Genomic DNA, 17,457 nt, shown 5'->3' on the forward strand with positions numbered 1-17,457 from the left:
TTGCTTTAAGATTAATTCATAGTCGCCAACCACTTTTTGGCTCAAACAGATATTGACGTCAACTTTAGAACAGCAGTAACACGGAGACTGGTCGGGACTTTTTCCGGCATAAAACAGTCAGAAGAGATAAAAAGGGGCTAGCAATTCGTTAATATGAATGAGGAAAAGTACCAGACATGATACTAGTATTTTGAGTGATTTTTGGGAATTTGAAGACGTTCACCGTCTCTTCGTTAGTGTACCTCGTCTGATAAAAGAAAGCAAAAGACGACAATTTGCCGTGATAAAGGTAATAGAACGTTTATTTAGCATTGATCCATGCAGATGTTTAGTTAAATATGGCTAAAAATAAAAATAAAAAAAGATAAATAAAAAAGTTAAACTCAATACACCTGTTTTAAACTCACAAACGGTTACACTTAAAAATTAAGTGGGTCCCTGTGTCACTCGGCCATTTCACTCTGATTTTACATCATACTAGGAATGGTTTTCTACCTACACTTGCTAAGCCGCGGATGGAATGGGGAAGACGGACTACGTATTTTAGAGCTTTTGACGATTGGGCTTTCCTACCTATTGAACTTAAAAGACCAATTCCGGACATGAGTTTTAAAAGAAAGTTGGAAAGGTTTTTAGGTAATTCTTCTTAAGTTTAGCTTTATGTACCTATTTTTACATAGTTCTTAATTTTTATGCAACTCATTTTAATAATTCATTTTAGGATTTTTATTTTAGTTTAAGTGTTTTAATTTTCATAGAGGACCCTCCTGAAACCACTCTTGGTGATGGAGGCCTCCTCTTGAAATAAGTATTATATTATCATTATTCTTACCCTTTTTTTTTCTTTTTCTTATTCTTATTCTTATTCTTATTCTTATTCTTATTCTTATTCTTATTCTTATTCTTATTCTTATTCTTATTCTTATTCTTATTCTTATTCTTATTCTTATTCTTATTCTTATTCTTATTCTTATTCTTATTCTTATTCTTATTCTTATTCTTATTCTTATTCTTATTCTTATTCTTATTCTTATTCTTATTCTTATTCTTATTCTTATTCTTATTCTTATTCTTATTCTTATTCTTATTCTTATTCTTATTCTTATTCTTATTCTTATTCTTATTCTTATTCTTATTCTTATTCTTATTCTTATTCTTATTCTTATTCTTATTCTTAGTGGCTTGCATTCAAGGTAGATAGATTGTATTCAAGTCCATCCTTATTTTCAAGGAGAATACAAAAATTCATTGATTGAGATTGACTGATTTTTTTAGTCCAAGTTTATGCATCTCGTTTAATTTTTACCCAATAATTGCGAACGGGCGTCCTTTAATGTCTCTTAATAACTTGTTTACCCAGTAGGTAATCGTATCAGATTACCACGGCGAGCATGATTGTTTTGAACTGTGGTGATAACTTTGTAACTAATAATAGGCCCAGCATACATTAGGAAAGCGAGCAATTGAGCATAGAAACATTTCATCAAGAGAAAAGTTTATTTTAGACGCAAGGCCCAGAAAGCAACCGGCATTTCTTTCAACTATAATGCGACTCAGTAATTATCTCTTATTTAGTTTGCCTGTGCGATAACACATCAAACCTTAAAAACAACTCATCCCCCCTGGAATTCACCAGGCTACCCCAAATGCATACCAGCTAGCTGATAGCTGTGTCACAACATGACTAAACACAGCTTGACAAAAGCCCCCTTCAATTTGAAGGAGACACTGAGCTTTATAAAATTTCAGTAAATCCACAGTCCAGCACAACCAGGCTCTTTAAAACATCTCCACCCCAAGTTTTGTAATGGCCAGTTGCTATGGTTACGAGATATGACGTCGTAAGAAGCAGGTGGTCAAGCCAATTTTGGGTGAAGATACATGTTTTTTCAACTTCTTTCAACGATAAAAGTAAATCTTGTGGCTAAATCATGCAAAGTGTTTATTTATGTGTTATTTTTATGTAAAGCACACAAAACTACCATTTCTTGCGGTTTTAACCTGATTTCTAGTTCTTGGTAAAATCCAAGATGGCGGCTAAGATGGCGACCATTTTTGGTGACGTCATAAGCCTCCAGCGCCACCACCTATAAAATATACTTCATCTTGTTAAGAAGATCAAAGACCTTCCACTAAAAGAAAAATCGTTTCAAAATACTGCAACATATCAAAAACTCCGGGGAGGGGTTCCATCTACCCAACCACTGCCTCTAGTACCACGGTGGAGGTATGAATTTGCGTGTACGTCTGAGGGTCCAAAAGAGCGACCCAAAAGTAATTTACATGATACGTCATTTCAATGATCGCCGAAAATAAATCGCACGCTCATCACAAGATCCATTTGCATACAATGAAAGTTTACAACACTCGACCATCGCAATTAAGATACTCATTTTTTTCCCCGACCACTCAGTAGTGTTCACTTGTTCCAAACTAATCAACGCTTTCAAGCGATAGAATATTAATCTTTCCTAAGCATTCTCCGCAAAATATGCGTGGCTTCGATCACGCAACGATTCTTAGTCCCTAAGTTTCCACGGTCTCCGCAAGTAACGCCTGGCACAATGGCCCCCTATTTGTGCACAAAATACGACGAAAAATCCTGGAGGGAGGTACTTCCAGAAAAAAAATTGGGTGGGGGTGAGCGGCACGCTTCCTGAAGCCCTTACTGTATTTCAGACCAAAATCTAGGATTTTCCCTACACTATTTAAGACCTGATCAAAAATTTGGTACCCTATTTCAGACCTGAAGCCCTGGAGCCCGGCGCGTAACAAGCTTTTACGGCACGTACACGGTAGTTGGCGCAAACATTATAAGGGAAATCGACTTATCGCCAATTACAAATGATGAAGAAGTAGCTAATAGGTCTAAAAAACATACCCAATTCAAGACTAGAGTGCACAAACCATACCCTATTTCAGACCAAAATGGCTAAAAAAACAGTACCCTTTAGCGCCGCACATACCTATTTAAAGAAAACGTTTTCCGTGTTTGCATAGCCTGATATAAACACGAGAGGGGCTGGGAGAATTCGAGACAGTTATGCAAATCCGAGACGAAGTCGAGGGTTTGCATAACTGTCGAGAATTCTCCCATCCCCTCTCGTGTTCATATCAGGCTGTGCAAACGCAGGAAAAAAGTTTTCTATTACTTTTATAAAATAACTTTACCGAGAGAAAAACTCAAAAACTCTTAGTTATCGTACTGATTAAAACAGAAATTCTTACCAGTCCCAAAGTCTTGTACACGAAGTCTTGCACGCGTAATCAGTTCTTGTTTTGCAAAAAGATGCTTTCCAAAATACGTATTTTTCTCGCTTAAATGTGAGCTTTAGCGAAAAAAATTGACACAGCTTGTTTATAAAGATTTTCCAAGTTTCAGCCGACGAAGGAATGGTTAAATAAAGTAACCTTGTCGAGTTTTGAAGTCAAAAACGTTTTCAAATTCGTGCTTACGTGATTAGCGCGCGAAAAGCAAAACATCTTGACGTTACAACCATGTTTACACACTCTCATGTAAACACGCCTCTCGGCCAATCAGAGCGCGCGTACTATCTTACCTATTTTATAAATAGCTTATATAAGGGGCGAATTGCAGATTATGAGTCTCGCTGCTTACGCAAGCGAGACTGACATCACTGCTTATGCAAGCGAGACTGACAAGCGAGCAATTTACATTTTTTAAAGAAACTAACGACTTTATCAAATTTTATTTCAGATCTCTCCCCAAGTATTCGTCTTTTCCTGCAACGTAGTTGATAGCCGTCTCCTCCTCTACTAACAACGAAAAACAGAGGGCGTCTAAACCGGTCCCCAGTTCATGAAGGTAAGCCAGCCGGTGCTTCACTTCTTAGGGCTGAGTTTCGTTACATCAATACTACAAGCTCCATGAATATACAAAATACACTATCGAAGTTAAAAATGTGGCTCAGTTAGACGAAAGTGTGCCTGGGAGTGTTCAAAAAGTTTTTCTCCTTTGGAGGACAGATTGTTAGACTTTTATTTTAGTCTTACTGACGTCAAGTAGAGATCTTTTACAGGAAATAACCGAAGCGAGATTAGCTCAGTCTGTAGAGCGCTTGAATGCAGAGCAGGAAGTCGCGGGTTCGATTTCCGGGGCCGGACCAATACTCAGGATCTTAAAATAACTGACAAATGAAGGTACTCCCTTTGCCTTGCAAACGGGTAGACTTTCGTGTGGCTCGGATGACCACGTAAAATGGAGATCCTGTCTCCTGTAGGAGACGTAAAAAACAGTGTCCCCAATTAGTACTTTCGTGCTAAATACATTGACAGTCAAGTAAGGTGCATTTTTATTATAAACCTTGTTAATGCAGTTACAAACTTTAAAGGCTACTTTGGGTCGACCATGAGGTTTAGCTTGTTTCTATATACAAATAAAGAAAAAAAACCGTTCCCATCTATATCGCTCTGTTTTTGACGCCAAATGTCGTCTGTAAAAAGCACCTTGATGTTATGCTTGATAAAACCTGTCTGTTTGTTAATCCTTCTGTTCTGATCATGAAAACAACATATTTATCTCGTTCATCTAACATGTTTAAGGTGTCTTTACTTATAATTGGGGCAGAAACTATTCGAATTATGTAAAAAGTACAGAGAAAAAGCAAGACTGGACGTGTGTTTCATGTACTCTTATTTTTCTCCTTATCAATTTTACAGACAATTAGAAGCCATATTACAATTGACTTGCGTTTGAGGTTTTGCCTAAAAAGGTTTTGCATACAGTGTATTTGCAGTTTCTTTTAAACACAGAGGAAATTCTAGGATAGGATATCTTTGAAAGCACTTGTTAATCACGAAAGAGTCCAATCAACAGATCTTGAACCCGGCACTGCATCTTGTGAAAAAGTGAATTTCGTCCTTTGTAAGGGTACAGATTTTGAGAGAGTCGAGGTACACAGGAAGTTGAGTAAGGGGTTGAACAACGGTTTATTCCTGCGCTTCTTAGTTCTTCTAAGTTCCAGGATTTTCTAAGATTCAATAAGATTTTCTAAGCGAAATTAAGCTTACAAAGTGTCTGTATTTAAACTAAACTATTAAGTTCAGTAGTTTCTAAGACAGGTCAGTGGTATTCTTATGCGTAATAGGTATATAGGTAAAATAGGTGTTAGGAGGTGGTAGAACTGATAGAACAAAAGATACTGAAGTAAGTAGAATTCAGTTTGTGGGAAAAATTTGCAAAACTGAAAATATTTCTAGAGCCAAATTCCTATTCAAGAAGGTAAAACGGTGGTTTGCAAGAAACCAAATTTTCCTAAGATTCTGTCGAAAGAAACCCTAGTTTGAAAGTAGCAAAGTAGGTAAAATTTAGCTGAAAATAGCTCAACTGAAAACAAAGAACTAAAAGGGTGTTAGGTCGCGTGAACCCAACAAGATTTTAATGAGCTAAGGAAATCTGACTATGATTCAAGTTTGGAAACGAAAGCGAGAACTATCTTCAGGTTTTAATAAACGAACTTCGTCTACAGAACACGCTTATTTTCCCATTCCACAGCTCAATACATATACTAAGGGAAGTTATTATTTCTATCATCGAACTTGTTTCTATAATGATTCTTACGTAAGCTATCCTCAGTTAAACCAGTTTAATTGCGAAAGACTGAAACCACACTAATCTTATGATGTTTCCTACAATTAACCGTGCGTCCAACTTCTATTTTTTGATTGATCCCAACACCAATAAAGAGGTCGGTGAATAAATCTTTAGCCAAAGACTTAACTAACTAGCAAAGGTTTGCTAGTAGAATCTAAAGTGTATTCAGCTGTTCAACAGCTTGTAAACACCACCCTTTGTCCCAAAAAACAAAAGATATTTGAGATATGACGGAACTTTTGATTTCCGAACCTACCTAAAAACAAACTTTTTTATATATTATATATCCCTGAATAAAGGTAAAATGCCCAACACCGAAATAAATAGAATAAACTGAATAAATATTAATGATTACGAAGATAAGCGCATACAATAAAGCAGACTGAGCAAAAACGTACCCTGGCATATTATTCCCCCCTTTCAAGTGTCGCCTCCCGGCGACAAAAATATGAATGAACTTAAGCAGACTAAGCGCAAAAACTAACGAATACAGTAACAATAAGTATAATAGTTTCAAAAGTTTCCGTCATTGAGAGGAGAAACTTGTTAGAACTAGACATGTTTCCCAGACATGTTAGGCGCCACCGAAATCATATTGACTCTTTCGACAAATTCGTAAAATGTGGCCATTTTTGCGACAATAATAGCAAATTTCATTTGCTTCTTTACGTTGAACAGAGAAATGTTGCGACTGCAGTTCTTGTCTAATTATCTGAGTAATTTCTTCTCTTCCTAGAAACGTATCTGAACTGTATTCTGTGTTATCGGTCGCCGCAAATTACTCATTACATGCAGCCACTTTAAGTTCACCAGTTGATGTTAATTTTGATAACGCGCTTTAAATGTTCTCTTTCCTGTCTAGAGGCTTTTCGCCGAGGAGTATTGCCTCCTTAAGTTTTGCGCACGTCTCTGCTTCGAAAAATGTTTTTGGTCGCTGTAAAACTAGGTAGTCTTTTTTAATTCAGATTTTAGGCCGTCTATAAAGAAATGTACGCTTTCCTCGACTGGTAGATCTAAGCGCAAACAGAGTTTTCGTATTTCAGATGCAAACTGTGCTACGTTCTCACTTTCACTTTGCTTTTTATTTAGAAGTTGTTTTCTTAACAGCCAGATTTATGATTCTGAAAGAAATTGCTTGATCAGTGCTTCACAGACGTATCAAGAAATAGTCTATTGTACCGTGTCCAATTCACCAAAACAATAGGCTTTTGTCCTACGTGTTGCTTCCGAAAACAGACCGCACAGTGTGTGCATGATCGTTTAATCTTCGGCGTGACAAATTTGTAATATTAGGGGGAAGGAGAGAGGTTTTTTGCCTCGACGCGCTACTATTTTAACTGGGGTACCGAGAGGAAAGTTTCGCCACGAGGCGCTCATTGTCAAGTAAAACATAGGGGCGTAAACGTTTCCTGTTTGCTCATCTAACATGTAACTACTACTAGACATAATAAATTAACAAGTGAGATTTATTGCGGCACACAACGCAGGAGTGTGTATTTTGCGAGTCGAGCGGAAAAAACTGTTTCACTTTTCATCAGATCCGTCGTGCTTTTATACTGAGCGCTCTGAACAAAAAAATATAACTTCAGAAAGACTTTACAGAGAACGTTCTTAAGCCGTTATTAAGACAAGCTCAGTATTATCTGCGTGTCCTACATTCAAAGGTGCGATCTTTGAGTGTAATTCATGCCTTTTTTTAATTTTAGTGCGCGCAAAATGCGTCCCGTAATTCTCTTAACAAAATAAAATTGACAAATGAGTTCTACAACAGATAAAACGACTTTCATTCTTATTCGCACCCAAGCGGCCCAGAATACGTTTTCACGATCTTTGTAATCAACAAATTTTTCCTGCTTAAAAAATAATTCGATTTTTTTATGTGCGCAACTTCATTATCAAGAGAAAAGAAAAGAAAAAAGATTTTAGTCTTTAGTTCATTTTTACTTTGATCATAGGTTTTGCCCGCCAAATGCGGCGATGCTGAGAACTAAACATTTGCGTTGCCAGTTAACAAGAGCAGAAGAACTTCAGCGTTTTGGACATTTGTAAATCTTTCACAAGGTTGCCTTTTGATCAAGCTGTCTCAGAAACTGTTTTACATCTTCACCTGGATCTCCTGAGAATTTTGGCAAGTGAATGTCGTTCGCCGTTAGAAAAGAAGGATGTTGCACCTTTCCTATAGATTTTGCTAGCTCCTGAATCAGCTCCATCCATTTTCCAAAATTCAGTTCGTTTTGTTCCGTAATCAATTTAGAAACGTCCTCGTAAGTCAACGTCATTTGTCAGTACACAATTATTCTTATAGTTCACAGTTCACTTAGAGAAACATACCCAAGATTTTCCGAAACATTTTACCGATACTCAACATTAGATAAATTGAAATCCGCAATTGCGTACTAAAAGAACTCAAGATGAAATGGAACTAACAATAAACTTCAATATGGGCATCTAAAGAAATATAAGTAGTAAAAAAATTCACGTTCAATAAAATTCGCTACTTTATAAATCGTCTCTACCTAAGTTAAAAATCGCTGGCTTTGTTCCTTAACCACTTCCACTCACTTTAAGTTCACATAATTTGGCGCTTTACTCACATAGTCCCATTCAGCTTGGTTGATCCTGGACTCTTGGTAGCGAGAGGTAATAGTAGCCAGGATCGAAGTAGCACAGAAGTTCTCCCATCGAAAATCAGTAGGCTGCGAGAGGTATTGTTGTTAGCCAAGATTGACTGCCCGGTTTACAAACTCCAGAAATCTGTAAGGGGACAGATTTTGAGAGAGTGGAGGTACACAGGAAGTTTAGTTGAACAACGGTTTATTCCTAAGTTTCTTAGTTCTTCTAAGTTCCAAGATTTTCTTAGATTTACTAAGTTTTGCCAAGCGAAATTAAGCTTACAAAGTGGTTGTATTTATACTAAACTATTAAGTTAAGTAGTTTCTAAGAAAGGTCAATACTATTCTTATGCGTAAAAATAGGTGCTAGGAGGTGGTAGAACTGATAGAACGAAAGTAACTGAAAATATCGTATCTCTATAGCCAACTTCCTATACAAGGAGGTGAATGAAACGGTGGTTTAAAAGAAACCAAATTCTCCTAAGATTCTGTTGCAAGAAACCCCAGATTGAAAATAGGAAAGTAAGTAAAATTTAGCTGAAAATAGCCCAACTGAGAAAAAAAGAACTAAAAAGGTGTTAGGTTGCCTGACCCCAACAAAATTTTAATGAGATAAAGAAATATGATTATGATTCAAGTTTGGAAACGAAAGTGAGAACTATCTTCAGGTTTTAATAAACCAACTTCGTTTACAGAACACGCTTATTTTTTCATTCCACAGCTGAATACATATACTAAGGGAAGTTATTATTTCTGTCAGCTATCGAACTTGTTTCTATGTTTCTTAAGTAAGCTTGAAGGGGTGTTTGTTAACCTCAGTTAAACCTTTAATTGCGAAAGACTGAAACCACACTAATCTTATGATGTTTCCTACAATTAACCGTGCGTCCAACTTCTATTTTTTTGATTGATCCCAACACCAATAAACCAAGAGGTCGGTGATAAATCTTTAGGCAAAGACTTAACTAACCAGCAAAGGTTTGCTAGTAGAATCTAAAGTGTGTCCAGCTGTTCTGACAGCTTGTAAACACCATCTTTTGTCCCTTAACAAAAGATATTTGAGATATGATGGAACTTTTGATTTCCGAACCTACTTAAAAACAACCTTTTTTATACATATATATCCTTGAGTAAAGGTAAAATGCCCAACACCGAAATAAATACAATAAATTGAATAAATATTAATGATTACGAAGAGAAGCGCATACAATAAAGCAGACTTAGCAAAAATGTACCCCCTGTGTTTCAGTCATTGAGAGAAGAAACTTGTTAGAACCAGACATGTTTCCCGCAGATTGTGCCAAGGAGATTTGCAAAGATCATTTGCACACGTTATTGTCAGTAGCACTTTCTAGTAACTTGAATCAGGAATTGCAGTGTTTTTAGCCAATTCAATATGGGCGAGATATCTTGTCCTCGTATTCTCAAACTGTAGTGGTTTATCAAAGTACCAGGGAGGCAGTTAAACCAGAGTTGCTGACCATAGCAATGAAGGAGTTTCCAGTCATCACTTCTTGGTTCCTTGGTCAAAACATTTTTCTGTCACGGTTTTCACGTAACACCAGTGTTTCTTGAATAGAAGATAGTTCTTCAACTTGCTTCTTCATATTGCAGCACAAGCGTAAGTTCATATTGTGACCATGGCGATATATATATGTCGCTGTTTGTTTTAATGGAATGGCTCAGTAATGATTATTCTCTCTTGTCCACTTTAAATCTTGAAATTAAGTGAGGGCAGTTAAAGCTTAAAGAGCACCAGCCAATTTGATTTTACAATTATCTCAGCTTAAGATTACCTAACAACTATCGGAATAAATTACACTAATATAGCTTACCTTTTTAGCTGATTTTTTTTTTTAAATTTCATTTCAAGTTTGTTTATTTATGTTCCGCTTGGTGTTCAGTCACAATTTGAGCTCAATGCTGAGTTGGTTTACAAATTTCCATCTTCGCAAACAAAATAAATCGTTTTTTACGATAGTCCTATTCTTACAAGTTAACCCTCGGATATACAACGGGGGGGAGGGGGGTACCACCCCCCTCCCACATAAGGTTTTTCTCAGTTGTTTCCCTAGAGGATAAAACATCAGCACCTGACGTTTTCAGTAGTTGTTCGTTCATCCCTCGAGCACTTTTTGAAACAAGTTTAGTGATGGTGATTTTTTTTTTTTGGATTTCTAATTTTTGGTAAGATCCAAGATGGCGACCATTGTTGGACAGGCCTCCAGCAGCGCCACCACCCATAAAATATACCTCATCTTGTTAAGAAGATCAAAGGCTTTCCACTAAAGTTAAAATCGTTTCAAAATACTGCAACATATCAAAAACTCCGGAGGGGGTTCCATCCACCCCCCCTCATTTGTACCACGGTGAGGGTATGAATTTGCATGTTCGTCCAAGGGTTAAGATACTTAACAATCACTGAATGAGGCTGAATATCATCTGAAAAATTGTGGAGATCTAGGCGGATGTTACAGATAACACCCTCTGAGATTTCCATAATTCTTCAGATGATACGAAAGCCGAATTGAATCATTTTTTTTTTTATTGTTCGTTCAAAATAATTCCTAGTCTAAAAGTAAGCTAAAACATGCTTACCTCCATCTAAGCTCATCTTCGATAGTGCATGTTGAGGAGATAAAGGGTCGTTCAGTTCTGTAAATATTCTCCAGATAGCAGATGCTGTGCATCGAGTTGTCTTCTTGCTGTTCTTGCTATGTTTTTAGCCAACATTTTGCCTTTTTTTTCCTCCTGAAACGAGTGAAATGTTCTGCCATACCAAAACAACTCAACCTCGTCCCCAGGTCTTCTTGGTTAATCAATAATCTGGCAATTTTGCTGCAAAATTGATGTTATTTTATACATATCACAAAATTCTTCCAATTTTGGTGATGAATCATGCGTAGGGTTTTTGCCAATCAGAAACGGAGAAATATTTTGAATGAATAATAATGATCTTTCTTTAGCACTGATCAAAGTTTATTGTTCTTGTAGGTTACTGTAGCGGGTATCACAAACTCAAGCAAAAACAACACCATCGACGAAAATAACTCAACATGATTGTTTCATCATCCGAGTGCATCATCTGGGCAAGCGTATTCACCGCCGAGTTTGTTGCTATAGTAACGGTGAATCTCCTTTCCATCATTCTTTTTATAAAGAACAGAAGCCTTTGCACTCGCAGCATGTACTTGGTTATAAGCTTGACCGTGGCTGACATGTTGGTTGGAGGTCTTTCCGGGAGTGTCAGTCAGTTGGATTTGCTTCGCAATTGTCACTTTGTAAATGTTTATTTAGTACATCTGAAAGTTATAATTGTAATACGCAATCTTTTGCTTTTCTTTCCCTTTGTCTCTCTGACAAACATCGCTGCAGTTTCTTTAGAAAGATTTCACGCCACTTTTCGTCCATTTAGGCATCGACTTATCAAGAGTTGGGTCTACGCGGTGGCAATTGTTGTTGTCTGGGTTTTTCCTGTTATTACATTAGTCATTCGTGATATAGAATGGTTTCTGATTAGACATCACCTGTACTTGTGGGAATCACACTGTTGTTTATGTTTAATTGCTATCTTTGTTTGTTACACGTCCATCCTCTTTAAGTTTCGTTTTGGAGCTCATCCTCAGCGCCATTGTGCAGCTGCTTTAAGACAAAGAAAACTGACTGTCACATTGTTTATAACAACTTTAGTATCTTTACTGTTGTGGCTACCATACAATATATATCTTTTTGTTGCCTGGTTAAGTGATATTTGTAATTACCGTATTGCTTATCCAGAAGGTTTAAGTTTACGTTATTTATTGCGTTTTTTGTTTTATGCAAACTCTCTTGTAAATCCCATTTTATATGCAATAAGGATGTCGGACTTTAAGAAAGCTCTTCTCTCATTTTTTAGATGTCATCGAAGAGAAAATGTTGCTATCGCACTAAATCGTTAGTAGGGGTGGGGGGCAAAATGATAACAGTAATAGTTGCTAATCAGTATCACTAACAATTTAGTGACCACAATATGAGTTTAAACCCTAAAAAGAGCAAAGAACTGATTATTTAGTTAATTCCATGCATAATAATAACTTTGTATTGACAGCCATAATTCTTGGCAATAAAGTTGTGGATCGCCAAAACGCTTTGGCTGCTAGGCATAGGCTTGATGAAATAGGTGCCCGTAGAGACCCTTCCCGGGCGCCAAGCATAATGTAGCCTCAGCTTTAGTTTTAATACTTTATATTAGGGACCTTAAGCATCGACGACGAATTAGTGTATATAAGTAACTATAACATCGGTTATATTTTTAGAAGTCCTCAAAACGCCTATTTTCATTGCAAATATTTAGGAAATTAATTAAAGAATGAGTACCTAGTAGGCTAATCCTTAAAGTTTACTTAACCACCATAGAACGTATTTTAGAATAGTGTACAGTGTGTAAATGATTAGTGGTAGTATATCTGTGTAGCATTGTTAAATAGTGTAAATTTTTGAAGCTTGTGTTTTATCCCTGCAATTCCGTTTTTTAAATGCAATGATGATTATTAAACGGTTTATTATTATATTATTATTATTATTATTATTATCATAAAATATAGTGAACCTTGTAAATAGCTATGACCTAACCATCGGACGTACACGCAAATTCATACTTCCACCTTGATACAAGGAGGGGTGGATAGAACCCCTCCCCAGAGTTTTTGATATGTTGCAGTATGTTGAAATAATTTTACCTTTAATGGAGAGCCTTTGATCTTCTTAAAAAGATGAGGTGTGTTTTAGGGGTGGTGGCGCTGCTGGAGGCCTGTGACGTCACCAACAATGGTCGCCATCTTGGCCGCCATCTTGGATTTTACCAAGAAGTAGAAATCAGGTTAAAACCGCGAGAAATGGTAATTTTTTGTGCTTTACATGAAACATTAACACATAAATAAGCACTTTGAATAATTTTAGCCACAAATTTACTGTTATTGTCGAGAAAAGTTGAAAAAACATGTATTATCACCTAAAATTGGCTTGACCACCTGCTTCTTATGACTTCATAGCTCGTAACCATAACAACCGACCATCACTAAACTTGTCTCAAAATGTGCGCGAGGGGTGAATGAACAGCTACTGAAAACGTCAGGTGCTGATGTTTTGTCCTCTAGGAAAAAATTTAGAAAAACCTCATGGGGGGTGGCATCCCCCCCTTCCCCCTCCCCCCCCCCCCTAGTACGTCGGAGGGTTAAGAGAAGTTGAAGAGACTGTTAATGTATGTATACATACATTTAAATGTTAAGAAGACTAAATACATGCTTATAGGGAGCCAATTTAAGTTATCCCAAATAAATAGTGACTTCACAGTCAAAGTCAATAATACACCCTAAGAAAGAGTAATTAAACATAAATCCCTTGGAGTTCAAATTGATGAATCTTTGAACTGGCGCCCACACATTCATACCATTTCAAAGAAAATATCCGCTGGTATTGCTATCTTAAGGCGTATAAGTCATTTTATACCATTTGATAACTGGGTGAATATGTACAATGCACCGGTAATGCCATATTTTAATTACTGTGGTGCCGTATGGGGTAATATCAATAAGGGACTAGCAGACAAACTTCAAAAGCTGCAGAATAGGGCTGCTAGAATTCTCACCTTTTCTAACTATGACGCTCGCTCAAGTGTTTTGTTGGATGAGCTTGGCTGGGAAAGGCTAGAATATGTAAGACTTAAACAGTTGGCTGTGACAATGTATAAAATCCATAATAATCTTTCCCCATCGTATCTGAGGCGGATCTTTAGCAACACCTCAAATGTACATTCACACAATCTTAGAAATTCTGAGTTAAATTATTATGTCCCCTGAACCAGAACTGAGTCTGCAAAGGGGAGCCTACACCACAGGCGGCCCAAACTCACGTTGCGAGAAAAGGTTGTAATGTAATTTACATAACATAGGTGACGCGCCGGTGTCGCGTTACAGGCGACCGTTGAAAATATAAGAGACTTTGTATGAGAAATATATTACTGAGATCTGCGAAGTGACCAGCCTTCACTTCGTTCTATGAAAGGAGTAACAGTGGTTACGCAATAAAGCTAAAAAACAGTAAAGCGACAAACAGACACCAAAACGCAGTGGAATAGATTGCAGGTAAGACTTTTTTATTCATTTCATTTAAGAAAAAGTAAGGCTTAGCGTTATTTAGCGTTCGCAGATCTCAGTAATATATTTCTCATACAAAGTCTCTTATATTTTCAACGGTCGCCTGTAACGCGACACCGGCGCGTCACCTATGTTATGTAAATTACATTTCAACCTTTTCTCGAAACGTGAGTTTGGGCCGCCTGTGCCTACACTACAGAGGATCTGTTCTGTGGAACAAGATTCCCTCAGAGATTAGAAAACTGCCTAGTTTAAATGTTTTTAAAACTTCAATTCATGGGAAAGATTTTTCTAATCCATCATGACCCATTTTAACTCTTATTATTCATAATGTAAGTTTTTGTATTTTTAACATTATAGTCAATAGTTCCTTAGAGTATTTTAGTCTAGGTTTAAACACGATTCCTAGGAAGACCATGTAAAATGATACGATTTCGTGTATAAATAAAGATTGATGATGATGATGATGATGAAAGCCGAACTTCTAATTTTCCATGTCTTGCAGAGTTAATTTTCACGTAGTACGATCAGCATTGCAGCATTCTGCTTGCAGAATTTAATATATCTACATTATTATTTTTCGGAAAACCAGGAAACGCAGAAAATTAGTTAACGCGTGGTCTAACGATCCGCAGTCTACATTCTAATAACATCCTGAGAAAGTTTAAAAATGTTGTCTCTAGCCTGCAATGTTTTCAAATTGTGGCCCCCCCCAAAAAAACACGCAAAGAGTTTTGATATAAAAATTGGTTATAAGTTTCTTAAGAGTTATTATTTCTATTGATCTAAAAATCATTGAAACAAGGTTACCATGCAGAACCAGCTTGTTACTCTTGAATATAAATAAACATTTTGTTCGCAGTCTGGGTGCCACTGGTGCACGTGAAACTTAACCCTTGGACGTACACGCAAATTCAAACCCCCATCGTAGTACAAGGGGGGGATGGAACCCCCACCCCTTAGAATTTTTGTTTTGTTGCAGTATTTCAAAACGATTTTACCTTCAGTGGAAAGCCTTTGATCTTCTCTAAAAGATGAGGTATATTTTATGGGTGGTGGCGCTGCTGGGGGCCTGTGACGTCACCAACCATGGTTGCCATCTTGGCCACCATCTCGGATTTTACCAAGAATTAGAAGTCAGGTTAAAACCGCGGTGATTTTTTTTTGTGCTTGACATGAATCATAGCACACAAATAAGCGCTTTGCATTATTTTATCCACAAGATTTACCTTAATTTATTGTTGAAAAAAGTTTAATAAAAAACATTACTTGTACTATCACTCAAAATGGCTTGACCACCTCCTACTTATGATGTCATATCTCGTAACCCTAGGAACTGACCATGTCTGCATTATTATTTTTGCTGATCAGGTCTTTATAGATCCTACGTTCTTCGGCATATTCGTTTGCGGTCCTTTGCAGTCCCTTGTGGTTCATGTTTGCACTTTATGAATTTTTGGGCCGTAGATCTTTTATAGATCCGATATGCTGTAATTTTTGCATGGTTTTGTCCATGTATTTTAGGTTGGTTTTGGCCAACTCTATATTTTCTCTCACCGCGAGACATCAACTTGACACTTGGACTCTTGCGCCCCAGAAGACACGTGGTATGGCGTGATTCTGTGGGTGTTAGGAAATCTCGGTCAGGGCTAAAATCAGAGTGCGCGGATATTTTTTCATCAGAGCCTGATCTCTGGTTGTTACGCCATACTGACGAGCCCCAAAGAGGATCGACGAAACAGCTGTCTATAGCTAAAATCCCGCTCTGTTTTGAGTTCTTTCGGTGTCGTGTTGATGTCTTGCAGAGTTAATTTTCACGTGGTACGATCAGCATTGCAGCATTCTGCTTGCAGAATTTAATATGTCTATGTTTTTTCAACTTCTTTCAACAATTAAAGTAAACCTTGTGGCTAAAATCACGCAAAGTGCTTATTTACGTGTTATTTTTCATGCAAAACACAAAAAAATTATCAATTTTCGCAGTTTTAACCTGATTTCTAATTCTTGGTAAAATCCAAGATTGCGGCTAAGATGCCGACCATGGTTGGTGACGTCACAGGCCCCCAGGCAGCGTATAAAATATACCTCATCTTGTTAATAAGATCAAATGCTTTCCAATAAAGGTAAAATTGTTTTGAAATACTGCAACATATTCATAATTATTATTCATAATGTAAGTTTTTGTATTTTTAACATTATAGTCAATAGTTCCTTAGTCTTTTAGTCTTAGTATTTTAGTCTAGTTTTAAACACGATTCCTAGGAAGACCATGTAAAATGATACGATTTCGTGTATAAATAAAGATTGATGATGATGATGATCAAAAACTCCGGAAAGGGGTTCTATCCACCCCCGGCACCCCCCCCCCCCCCCCTTGTACCACGATGGGGATATGAATTTGCGTGTATGTCCGAGGGTTATTTATAGAGGTGCCCGTTAAGACAGAGCCCACTGTACTGAATGGATCCATTGCGTTCTGAGATCGCTTCTTAAACAAAGTGCATTTTGAGGAACAAATATTCTAACATCGACATGCATTGCAAAGGTGTCTGATTTAAGGAGGAAAATAAACGACTGTTTCTTATAACAAGCCGGCCTGTAGAAATATGGTACTCCTCCACTGGTACTTCATCAGCCCTTACAATACGGAACATTTACAGTAGACTGCTCTAACAGGGACACTTGGAAGAAGATGGATTAAAAAACAACTGGGGGCAAGGGGGTATTCACGAATTTTGTTTTTATACGGGGAGCCTCCGCCCCGAAGTCCAACCCCTTACCCTTTTATATACCATTTCTGACAGAAAAGGTACCTCTTTCTCAAATGGTAATCCTTTTACATACCTAATTTAGAACTTCGCATGTCTTTAACTGCTGTAAATGCACTGTCTACGAATAAATCACAAAGCTTTGAATATAAACCACGTTCATTTTAAAAAAGGGATTTGGTATGCCTATAAGGCATTTACACTTTGCTAATAAGAATAATGCAAGTCAGGAGCGCGATGATGTTATTTCTCCCTTCGCTGTTATTGTGACGGTTTCAAGCTAGGTTTTGTTTTTGTGGAGAAAGAAGTAAACCGTTTTGACTATAGCT

The sequence above is a fragment of the Porites lutea genome, chromosome 1 (assembly GCF_958299795.1).
Source record: "Porites lutea chromosome 1, jaPorLute2.1, whole genome shotgun sequence".
In the NCBI taxonomy this organism is placed as follows: Eukaryota; Metazoa; Cnidaria; class Anthozoa; order Scleractinia; family Poritidae; genus Porites; species Porites lutea.